Source organism: Triticum dicoccoides, chromosome 5A, assembly GCF_002162155.2.
Source record: "Triticum dicoccoides isolate Atlit2015 ecotype Zavitan chromosome 5A, WEW_v2.0, whole genome shotgun sequence".
NCBI lineage: Eukaryota > Viridiplantae > Streptophyta > Magnoliopsida > Poales > Poaceae > Triticum > Triticum dicoccoides.
Genome location: NC_041388.1, coordinates 326,004,035 through 326,017,114, shown reverse-complemented (window position 1 = coordinate 326,017,114; position 13,080 = coordinate 326,004,035).

Here is a 13,080-nt window from a genome sequence, read left to right as displayed (position 1 = left end):
GGGAGGGCAGCCGCACCCAAGCCCCTGGCCTCTCCCTCTCCCTCCCGTGACACTCCTCCGTCTCCCAGCGCTTGGCGAAGCCCTGCCGAGATCACCGTTGCTTCCACCACCACGCCGTCATGCTGCTAGATCTTCATCAACCTCTCCTTCCCCCTTGCTGGATCAAGGAGGAGACGTCTCCCAACCGTACGTGTGTTGAATGTGGAGGTGCCGTCCGTTCGGCACTAGGTCATCGGTGATTTGAATCACGTCGAGTACAACTCCATCAACCCCGTTCTCTTGAACGCTTCCGCTCGTGATCTACAAGGGTATGTAGATGCACTCCTCTCTTCCTCGTTGCTAGATGACTCCATAGATTGATCTTGGTGATGTGTAGAAAATTTTAAAATTCTGCTACGTTCCCCATCACATGATATACCCGATCGATTTACGGATCGCAAGGACGTTCTGTAACACCCACGATGCGGCTATATCTCCCACGAGTCGGAGCACGACTTAGAGGCATAACCGCATGGTAGGCATGTCGCAAGAGGTGTAATCTTTACACATCCCATGTACTGAAAAAGAAAGGGATAAAGAGTTGGCTTACAATCACCACTTCACACAATACATAAATATAGCATACATCATCCAGAATACAATCAAGGTCCGATTATGAAACCAACATAAATAAAGACAACCCCAAATGCTAGATCCCCGATCGCCCCAACTGGGCTCCTCTACTAATCATCCGGAAAGGACACATAGTAACGACATGAATCCTCATCGAACTACCACTTGAGTTCGGTAGCGTCCCCTGCACTGGCATCATCGGCACCTGCATCTGTTTGGAAGTATCTATGAGTCACGGGGACTCAACAATCTCACACCCTCGCGATCAAGACTATTTAAGCTTAAAGGTAGGAAAGGGGTAGTGAGGTGGAGCTGCAACAAGCACTAGCATATATGGTGGCTAACTTACGCAAAAGAGAGCGAGAAGAGAAGCAAAGCATGGTCGAGAAGCTAAAAAATGATCAAGAAGTGATCCTGACACTACTTACGTTCAAGCATAACATGAGACTGTGTTCTCTTCCCGGACTCCGCCGAAAAGAGACCATCACGGCTACACACGCAATTGATTCATTTTAATTAAGTTAAGTTTCAAGTTATCTACAACCGAATATCAACAAATTCCCATCTGCCCATAACCGCGGGCACGGCTTTTGAAAGTTCAAAACCCTGTAGGGGTGTCCCAACTTAGCCCATCACAAGCTCTCACGGTCAACGAAGGATATTCCTTCTCCCAGGAAGACCCGATCAGACTCGAAATCCCAGTTACAAGACATTTCGACAATGGTAAAACAAGACCAGCAAAGCCACCCGAATGTGCCGACAAATCCCGATAGGAGCTGCACATATCTCGTTCTCAGGGCACACCGGATAAGCAATCCGTACAACTAAAACGAACCCTCAAGTTTCCCCAAGGTGGCGCTGCAAGGGGCTCTAGTTTGGACCAACACTCAGAGGAGCACTGGCCCGGGGTTTAAAATAAAGATGACCCTTGAGTCCGCGGAACCCAAGGCAAAAAGGCTTAGGTGGCAAATGGTAAAACCAAGGTTGGGCCTTGATGGAGGAGTTTTATTCAAGGCGAACTGTCAAGGGGTTCCCATAACACCCAACTAAGTAAGGAACGCAAAAATCAAGGAACATAACACCGGTATGACAGAAACTAGGGCGGCAAGAGTGGAACAAAACACCAGGCATAAGGCCGAGCCTTCCACCCTTTACCAAGTATATAGGTGCATTAAAGTAAACAAGATATAATTATGATATCCCAACAATAACCATGTTCCAACAAGGAACAAACTTCATCTTCACCTACAACTAGCAATGCTATAGAGGGGCTGAGCAAAGCTGTAACATAGCCAAACAACGGTTTGCTAGGAAAAGGTGGGTTAGAGGCTTGACATGGCAATATGGGAGGCATGATATAGCAAGTGGTAGGTATCGCGGCATAGCAATAGAGCAAGCAACTAGCAAGCAAAGATAGAAGTGATTTCGAGGGTATGGTCATCTTGCCTGCAAAGTTCTCCGAGTTGACGAAAACTTGATCCTCGTAAGCGTACTCAACGGGTTCCTCGATCACATACTCGTCTCCCGGCTCTACCCAAGACAAGCACACAAGCAAAAGACCAACAATCAATCACGGTGCAATGCGCAAGCAACATGATGCAAAACATGGCATGATATGCGGGATGTGATATGCAATGCATATGCGTGCTTCGGAAAGGAAAGATTGAACCAGGCCTCAACTTGGCAAACCAACTGCGACTGGAAAGATGAGTTGATTTTGGTCGAAATCGATATAAAGGTCACCGGAATCGGATGCACGGTTTGCAAATGGCAAGCAAAATAAGAATGGCACAATTTTGCGATTAACAGCACGATGCCATCTTGAATGCAACAAGAAACTACACTACTTCACTCCAACATAGCAACAAAGCATGTGGAAGTGATCTACTCAAGATGCTTGAAAAAAGGTGAACACTGAGATACGACTAAATCACACAAGAACAGGTTCAAACAAGCATGGCAAAAGTGCAAAAGATATCAGCTTCACAGACTTAGAGAAATTACTAACATGCCAGAAATTAACATCAGGAAGCAATGTTTAGAGCAAGCAAACAACATGCTACAGGAACAGATCATAGCAAACAAAGGCATGGCATGAATCTACTCAAAGCATAGAACAAAAGTACCTTACTGACCATGAGCCAAAAAGGATGAGAAGATACGATGGCACCCATGTAAACATAGCAAGTTTCGTTAACAGATTCAGACTTAGCAGAAAACTGGACATGGCAAAAATAGAATTATGAAGGTGTGTTTGCGAGCTCAATTTACTCAACCCAAGGCATTGCATGACAAACTAAGCATACCTATAGCAAGAAGACATGATCATTAAGCTAACCAAAGCAAGAACAAGTTTATAGCATGCATGGATCAACTACAACAACCATGGCAAAATTGATTAACACGTAAACAATCTGCAAGGAACATTTTATAGCAAAAGTAGAGCAAGATTAAGTCATGCTAGGGTACTCCATAAATTCAAACAGGGGCATGGACGGATAGAGTATAACCATATGTCAAAATCATCCTTACTGAAGATACTCAAAACAAGCATGGATCTCACTGTAGCAACATGAATACATGGCATAAAAATAACAGCATAGCAATGACTTGGTGAAATTCTAAGTCTCTGAAATCAACAATATCACGAGAGCTACTTTGCATGCTTGTGCTAGTCACCACATTGATCACAAAAATACATAGCGTACACCCCTGTAAAGATGGCATGGCATAGATCAAAATACATGTAGAGCTGATGCCCATATGTAGCACACAACAATTGTAGCAAAAATGACAAATGCTCATACTCTGCTAAGAATCAGGACCTAAACATTTTATAGCACTCTTGCATCAACGATTTGGTCCTCAAGATGGAATAAAACAAGCATGGCACAATGGAACAAAATGAATAGCCAATCCTGATGAACATTTTTATATATCATGCACGCAAAACTGATCTACGAATGAGGAGTTATGGCATGTTGAACATGGCTAAAAATATAGCAGAAAAATGACTTGGTGGAATATCGACCTCAGTGAACAGATCTAGGGTTGACTGAACGTTCTTCGAGGTTCGTCGGGGAGGTCGCCGGAGAAGGAGGTCGTGGTGGTCGGCGTGGTCGGGGTCACCGGAGAAGGAGGGGGCACCGGAGTTGGACTTGAGGAGGCGCGGAGGAGCGGGCCCGCGGGGGCCGGATCTGGGCTCGCGGGCCTGCGGCGCGGGGGAGCGGTGGCGCGACACTTGGCGGCACGGGATTCACTTGGCGGAGGGGGTGCACATATTTATACCTAAAAGGAGGTGGGAGTGTCCAAATGAGGTGTAGTGTTCGGCCACGCGATCGTGATCCGACGACGGAGGACATGGGATAGGTTTGGATGGGTTATTGGGCTGTTTTGGAGGGGTGTTGGGCTGCAACACACACGAGGCCTTTACGGTTCCCTGGTTAACCGTTGGAGTATCAAACGGACTCCAAATGGCACGAAACTTGACAGGCGGTCTACCGGTGGTGTACCAAGGCCACTTGGCAAATCTCGATCCATTCTGAGAAAGTTTAACACCCGCTCACGAAAAGAGACAAAAGGGGGGGCCGGAGGATGTGGGAGTGTCGGATTACAAAATGGACAACGGGGGAAAGCTCGGATGCATGAGACGAACACGTATGCAACTGAGATGCACATGATGACATGATATGAAATGCATGACATGAATACAATGAAAAACAAAGGCAAGAACCTAACCACGAATCTCCTAACTTAAAGCCGGAAATGGCAAGAGTCGGAGTACAAAAATGGCAAATTACATCAGGGGCGTTACAACACTCCACCACTACGAAAGGATCTCGTCCCGAGATCTAGGACTAAAAGAACTCCGGATATTCAGAAAGGAGGTGGTCCTCGCGTTACCAGGTGGCTTCTCGGTCAGAATGGTGTGACCACTTCACTTTTAGGAATTTGATAGACTTGTTGCGAGTCTCACGCTCAGTTTCTTCAAGAATAGAAACGGGATTCTCATGATGAGACATGTCTTCTTGGAGATCAATCTCTTCGAGGTTGATGGTGCGGTCAGGAGTCTTGAAGCACTTGTGAAGCTGAGACACGTGAAACACGTCATGCACGTTCACGAAGTTGGACGGAAGTTCAAGTTGATAGGCGAGATCGCCTCTTTTGCCAATTATCTTGAAAGGACCCACGTATCCAGGGGCAAGCTTCCCTTTGATACCGAAGCGACGTGTACCTTTCATTGGAGAGACACGGAGGTAGACATGGTCTCTGATCTCGAAAGCCAAGTCATGATGCTTGCAATCATAGTAACTCTTCTGGTGCGATTGCGCGGCTTTGAGATTTTCACGGATGACTTTACACATTTCTTCTGCTTCTGTGATTAAATCATTGCCAAGAAGTTGGCGTTCACCAGTCTCTGACCAATTAACAGGAGTACGACACTTTCTGCCATAGAGAATCTCTAATGGGGCCTTGCCCAAACTCGCTTGGAAGCTGTTGTTGTAGGAGAACTCGGCATATGGAAGACAACCTTCCCACTTCATACCTAAAGAAATGACACAAGCCCTGAGCATATCTTCAAGGATTTGATTGACTCGCTCGACTCGGCCACTAGTTTGAGGATGGAAGGCTGTGCTGAAGCGAATGTTGGTGCCCATGGCCTTCTGGAAGGAGTCCAAGAACTTAGAAGTAAAGACACTTCCACGATCTGAAGATATCAATTGCGGAATGCCGTGCAAGGAGACAATCCTGGAGGTGTATAGCTCTGCAAGCTAAGCTGTTGTGATAGATTCTTTGATAGGAAGAAAATGAGCCACCTTAGTAATCTTGTCGATGACGACAAAAATAACATCATTTCCACGTTTGGACTTGGGAAATCCAGTCACGAAGTCCATCTCAATATGGTCAAACTTCCATTCTAGAATGGCAAGAGGTTGGAGTAGACCAGCTGGCCGTTGGTGTTCTGCTTTCACCCTTCTACAGACATCACATTCATTCACGAATTGAGCAATTTCTCGCTTCATTCGAGTCCACCAATACGACTGCTTGAGGTGATGGTACATCTTTGTACTTCCAGGATGAATGGATAGGAGGGAATTGCGAGCGTCGTTCATAATGACTTTACGTAGATCACCCTTAGGAACCAATTCGATCCTCGAAGAATAGAGTATCTTTGTCATCAAGGCGATAGCACTTGTACTTGGGCTGGCTCTTGGCAATCCCATTTTCACCTTCTTTACCATTGCATCAAGAAGTTGTGCCTCATGAATTTGATCTTCCAAAGTAGGAGAGACTTGGAGATTGGCAAGGAAACCTTGAGGAACAACTTGGAGGTTCAATTTGCGGAAAGCTTCACAGAGGTCCGGTTGGAAGGGCTTGAGAATAAGGCTGTTGCAGTAAGCCTTCCTGCTCAAAGCATCTGCAATGGCATTGGCCTTGCCTGGAGTATATTCAATACTCAGATTATACTCTTGAATCATCTCGACCCAACGAGTCTGCCCGAGGTTGAGGTTGGGCTGAGTGAATATGTACTTGAGGCTCTTATGATCAGTGAAGATGTCCACTTTCCTTCCCAACAAGAGATGTCTCCATGTTAAAAGAGCATGGACAACTGCCGCCAACTCGAGGTCATGAGTGGGGTAGTTCTTTTCGTTGGGCTTCAAATGACAATAGGTATAGGCCACAACTTTCTTCTCTTGCATTAACACAGCACCGAGACCTTGCAGGGAAGCATCACAGAAAACTTCGAATGGTTTGGATTCATCAGGAGGAGTCAGAACTGGAGCTGTGACTAACTTCTGTTTCAGGGTGTTGAAAGCGATGTCACAGTCAGGCGTCCAAACATACTTCACATCCTTTTGGAGGAGGTTGGAAAGAGGCTTCACGATCTTAGAGAAATTCTCCACGAATCTTCGACAATAGCTTGCAAGCCCAAGGAAACTACGGAGCTGCTTCATATTTTAAGGCGGTTCCCAATTCACAATTGCAGACACCTTCTCAGGATTAACAGCTATGCCCTTGGCGGAGATGATATGGACAAGGTAGAGAACCTCATCGAGCCAAAACTCACATTTTGAAAACTTCGCATAGAATTGATGTTCTCTGAGTTTGTCAAGTACCAATCTCAAATGCTTGGCATGATCCTTCTTATTCTTGGAAAAGACCAAGATGTCATCGAGATACACCAAGACAAAATCATTTGTGTAAGGGTTGAAGATGAAGTTCATCATGCGAGAGAACATTGGAGGAGCATTGACAAGGCCAAAAGACATGACAATGTATTCATAAGAACCATAGCTTGTTCTGAATATTGTCTTGGGGATATCTTGTTCACGAATGCGAATCTGATGATAACCCATACGGAGGTCAAGCTTGGAGAAAACTTGAGCACCTTTAAGTTGCTTGAAAAGCTCATTGATGTTGGGAAGTGGATACTTGTTCTTTATTGTCTTCTTGTTCAATGAACGGTAGTCGACACAGAGTCGGTGCGTGCCATCCTTCTTCTTGACAAAAAGAACACCACAACCCCATGGAGAAGAACTCGGTCAGATCAGAACCATACGCTCTTGTACATCGAGTTGTTTCTTCAGCTCCTTCAACTCTTCTGGTCCAAGCTTGTAAGGACATTTGCAAATAGGTTCCGTGCAAGGCTCAAGATCGATGACGAATTCAACTGGCCGGTGAGGAGGCATTCCTGGAAGCTCTTTTGGAAAGCATTCAACTCGCCCTTCACATTGAGAGAAAACAGTCGAATGGTTTCATCACGAGCGGCATAGATGATCACATCCTCAGATGAGTGTGTCAATTGAATCTGCCTGGCAGCACAATCAAGCTAAGCCTTGTGCTTAGAAAGCCAGTCCATGCCGAGAATTAGATCAATATCCGAGTCACCAAGAACAATTGGAGAGGACAAAAACTTATAGTCGCCCATCTTGATAACGTAATCCGGAACGAATACTCGAGAAGTCATTTGTTGGGCCAGAGAAACAATAGACAAAGGTCTCGGCAAAACTTGAGTAACCAAATCATGCATAGCCACAAAAGGTCTTGAAATGAAAGAATGCGATGCACCAGTATCAAAAAGGACTTCTGCAGGAATATCAATAACATGAAGGTTACCCATGATCACTTCTGAAGAGTCCTCTTCCTGAGCTGTGTTCATCATGTTGACCTTTGCATACTTGGTAGTATGCTTGACCACTGCATTGCTGGCAGATCTCATAGGAGGAGGAGACGGAAAATGCCTTTGGTTGAAGCATTTGTTTGCATAGTGCCCTTTCTGCTGGCACTTGTTGCAAGTAACCTCTGAGAGCGGATGGTGATAAGGAGCACTTGACCTTGGAGCATGAGACGGAGCTTTGTTCTGATAGCCTGGGTTTGGTGGGTGGGAAGATCCATTGCCACCTTTACTCTTCTGCAGATAAGGCTGACGGAACGGAGGAGGAGGAGGCAACCAGAACTTCTGCTGCTTAGCTGCCACTTGAGATGAAGAAGACGATTGAGTTGCATCCCTGACTCTCTTTTAGATGCATCGCACTTGAGCTGAGCGGCTTCTTGCTTTAGTGCCATGTTGTAGAATTCATCATACTTGGTCGGCTTAAAAAGCACGAGAGCTAGTTGCAGATCTTCTCTGAGGCCACCTCTGAATTGATAAATCATGCTCTTCTCATCAGGGACGTCTTGTTTGGCGAAGCGAGCGAGCCTCTGAAATAGGATGTTGTATTGGTAAACAGACATGCTGCCTTGCTTGAGATTGCGGAACTCCTCGCGCTTACTCTGAGCAACACTTTGTGGAATGTGGTGAGCTTTGAAGTCTCGGCAGAAATCATTCCCGATAATCACACGACCTCCTTTGGAATCTTTGTATTGTTGATACCACTCAACAGCTTGGTCTTTGAGTTGGAACGAAGCAAACTTGACAAAGTCCTCAGGCCTGACATTACTACACTCAAAATGTTTGCAGATATCCATGAGCCAGTCGTCGGCGTCTGTGGCCTCGACACAGTTACTGAAGGACTTCGGCTGGTTTGCGAGGAATTGATTGAGGGTAGCAGACTGAGCTTGATTGTTGCCTTGGCCTTGATTTCCTTGGTTTCGCTCTTGCAAGAGTTGCAAAATCATCTGAGTGTTGGTGTTGGTGTCGGCCACGACAGCTTGCCATGCCTCCGGAGGTGGAGGTGGTGGCGGAGGTTCCGGATTCTGACGCATTGGAGGAGCCATCCTGAAGAGGTTGACATCCATTAGCATCTTGAAAGACATATATTCAAGCTGAATCAATGGATCGAAATTGCAACATATAGCTTTAACATTTGAACAAGAGTGAATGAATTCCAAAGTAAATCATCACACTTCCATAAGTTGAGAAGCCACTAACATAAAGATAGAAGAATAAAGCAACAATGTATGGATATGAACAAATAATTGGTAAGGATTACCCAATCACAAACCAAGTATCTGCGGGAAGAAGTACTAGAGCTACTTGAATTCCCACCTATGAAACTCCCGAAACTTTCTGGTTAGGCAATCAGGTGTTGGGGATACATGGGAAGCATCATATCTCACCCAAAACTAGCAAATCCTACATCTAGCTGTATCCATCCTTCAACACATAACCAAGAAACCTTCCGAAATCATTTACCTCAACCTTCGAAAAGCATCCGTTATACGAGTTATGGCAATACTCCCGAACTCCTGCCCCAGTACTGGGTGGCGTCGAGGTTATCTCACCAAAAACTACATAAATGAGATTTTCGATGTCGGCGAACTCAGGTATTCTAGAACTGCAACGATAAAATTGTGACGACAACACCTCGGAGCTCAACTCCCCGGGACACTGGCACAACCCCTAAATGTCAGGAGGCACCAAGAACAATGTTCTCGTCACAAAACCATCGAAACAATTCCAAGATACCCGCGTGATCCTAATTTTTTTCGTGAAATTTGAGGAGAGAAGAGTCAAAATTCTACGTCAGGAGGCCTCACGAGAGCGACGAAGGGGACTAAGCAGTAAAAAGAATCCTACTCTCCGATATATATAATCCTATAAGACTCAAATCATTTTTTTTCTAGACTCAACAACATCAGCGATTCGATCAAGCAGGGGGCTCCTAAGTCGGGGAAGGCTCTGATTACCAACTTGTAACACCCACGATGCGGCTATATCTCCCACGTGTCAGAGCACGACTTAGAGGCATAACCGCATGGTAGGCATGTCACAAGAAGGGTAATCTTTACACATCCCATGTACTGAAAAAGAAAGGGATAAAGAGTTGGCTTACAATCGCCACTTCACACAATACATAAATATAGCATACATCATCCATAATACAATTAAGGTCTGGCTACGGAACCAACATAAATAAAGACATCCCCAAATGCTAGATCCCCGATCGCCCCAAGTGGGCTCCTCTACTGATCATCCGGAAAGGACACATAGTAACGACCTGAATCCTCGTCGAACTCCCACTTGAGTTCGGTAGCGTCCCCTTCACTGGCATCATCGGCACCTGCATCTGTTTGTAAGTATCTGTGAGTCACGGGGACTCAGCAATCTCACATCCTCGCGATCAAGACTATTTATGCTTAAAGGTAGGAAAGGGGTAGTGAGGTGGAGCTCCAACAAGCAATAGCATATATGGTGGCTAACTTACGCAAAAGAGAGTGAGAAGAGAAGCATAGCACGGTCGAGAAGCTAAAAAATGATCAAGAAGTGATCCTGACACTACTTACGTTCAAGCATAACACGAGACCGTGTTCTCTTCCCGGACTCCGCCGAAAAGAGACCATCACGGCTACACACGCAGTTGATTCATTTTAATTAAGTTAAGTTTCAAGTTATCTACAACTAGATATTAACAAATTCCCATCTGCCCATAACCGCAGGCACGACTTTCGAAAGTTCAAAACCCTGTAGGGGTGTCCCAACTTATCCCATCACAAGCTCTCACGGTCAACGAATGATATTCCTTCTCCCAGGAAGACCCGATCAGACTCGGAATCCCAGTTACAAGACATTTCGACATTGGTAAAACAAGACCAGCAAAGCCACCCGAATATGCCGACAAATCCCGATAGGAGCGGCACATATCTCGTTCTCAGGGCACACCGGATAAGAAATCTGTACAACTAAAACCAACCCTCAAGTTTCCCCGAGGTGGCGCTGTAAGGGGCTCTAATTTGGACCAACACTTAGAGGAGCACTGGCCCAGGGGTTTAAAATAAAGATGACCCTTGAGTCCGCGGAACCCAAGGGAAAAAGGCATAGGTAGAAAATGGTAAAACCAAGGTTGGGCCTTGCTGGAGGAGTTTTATTCAAGGCGAACTGTCAAGGGGTTCCCATAACACCCAATCACGAAACGAACGCAAAATCAAGGAACATAACACCGGTATGACGGAAACTAGGGCGGCAAGAGTGGAACAAAACACCAGGCATAAGGCCGAGCCTTCCAGCCTTTACCAAGTATATAGGTGCATTAAAGTAAACAAGATATAATAATGATATCCCAACAATAACCATGTTCCAACAAGGAACACACTTCATCTTCACCTGCAACTAGCAACGCTATAGAGGGGCTGAGCAAAGCGGTAACATAGCCAAACAACGGTTTGCTAGGAAAAGGTGGGTTAGGGGCTTGACATGGCAATATGGGAGGCATGATATAGCAATTGGTAGGTATCGCGGCTTAGCAATAGAGCGAGCAACTAGCAAGCAAAGATAGAAGTGATTTCAAGGGTATGGTCATCTTGCCTGCAAAGTTCTCCGAGTTGATGAAAACTTGATCCTCGTAAGCGTACTCAACGGGTTCCTCGATCATGTACTCGTCTCCCGGATCTACCCAAGACAAGCACACAAGCAAAATACCAATAATAAATCACGGTGCAATGCGTAAGCAACATGATGCAAAACATGGCATGATATGCGGGATGTGATATGCAATGCATATGCGTGCTTCGGAAAGGAAAGATTAAACCAGGCATCAACTTGGCAAACCAAGTGCGCCGCTGGAAAGATGAGTTGATTTCGGTCAAAATCGATATAAAGATCACCGGAATCGGATGCACGGTTTGCAAATGGCAAGCAAAACAAGAATGGCACAATTCTGCGATTAACAGCACGATGCCATCTAGAATGCAACAAGAAACTACACTACTGCACTCCAACATAGCATCAAAGTATATGGCAGTGATTTACTTAAGATGCTTGACAAAAGATGAACACTGAGCTACGACTAAATCACACAAGAACAGGTTCAAAAAAGCATGGCAAAAGTGCAAAAGATATCAGCTTCACAGACTTAGAAATTACTAACATGCCAGAAATTAACATCAGAAAGCAATGTTTAGAGCAAGAAAACAACATGCTACAGGAACATATCATAGCAAAAAAAGGCATGGAATGAATCTACTCAAACCATAGAACAAAAGTACCTTACTGACCATGAGCCAAAAAGGATAAGAAGATCTGATGGCACCCATGTAAACATAGCAAGTTTCGTTAACAGATTCAGAGTTAGCAGAAAACTGAGCATGGCAAAATCAGAGTTATGAAGGCATCTTTGCAAGCTCTATTCACTCATCACAAAGCATTGCATGACAAGAGAAGCATACCTACAGCAAGAAGACATGATCATAAAGCTAACCAAAGCAAGAACAAGTTCATAGCATGCATGGATCAACTACAACAACCATGGCAAAATTGATTAACACGTAAACAATCTGCAAGGAACATTTTATAGAAAAAGTAGAGCAAGATTAAGTCATGCTAGGGTACTCCATATATGCAAACAGGGGTATGGATGGATAGAGCATAACCATATGTCAAAATTATCCTTATTGAAGATACTCAAAACAAGCATGGATCTCACTGTAGCAACATGAATACATGGCATAAAAATAACAACAGAGCAAGGACTTGGTGAAATTCTAAGTCTCTGAAATCAGCAATATCACGAGAGCTACTTTGCATGCTTGTGCTAGTCACCACATTGATCACAAAAATACATGGCGTACACCCCTGTAAAGATGGCATGGCATAGATCAAAATACATGTAGAGCTCATGCCCATATGCAACACAGAAAAATTGTAGCAAAAATGACAAATGCTCATACTCTGCTAAGAATCAGGACCTAAACATTTTATAGCACTCTTGCGTTAATGATTTGGGCATCAAGATGGACTCAAACAAGCATGGCACAATGGAACAAAATGAATAGCACATCCTGATGAACATTTTGATATATCATGCACGCAAAATGGATCTACGGAGGAGTTAAGGCATGTTGAACAGGGCTAAAAATATATTAGAAAAATGACTTAGTGGAATATCGACCTTGGTGAACAGATCTAGGTTTGACTGCACATTCTTCGAGGTTCGTCGGGGAGGTCGCCGGAGAAGGAGGTTGCAGTGGTCGGCGTGGTCGGGGTCGCCGGAGTTCCTCGCCGGAGAAGGAGGGGGCACCGGAGTTGGA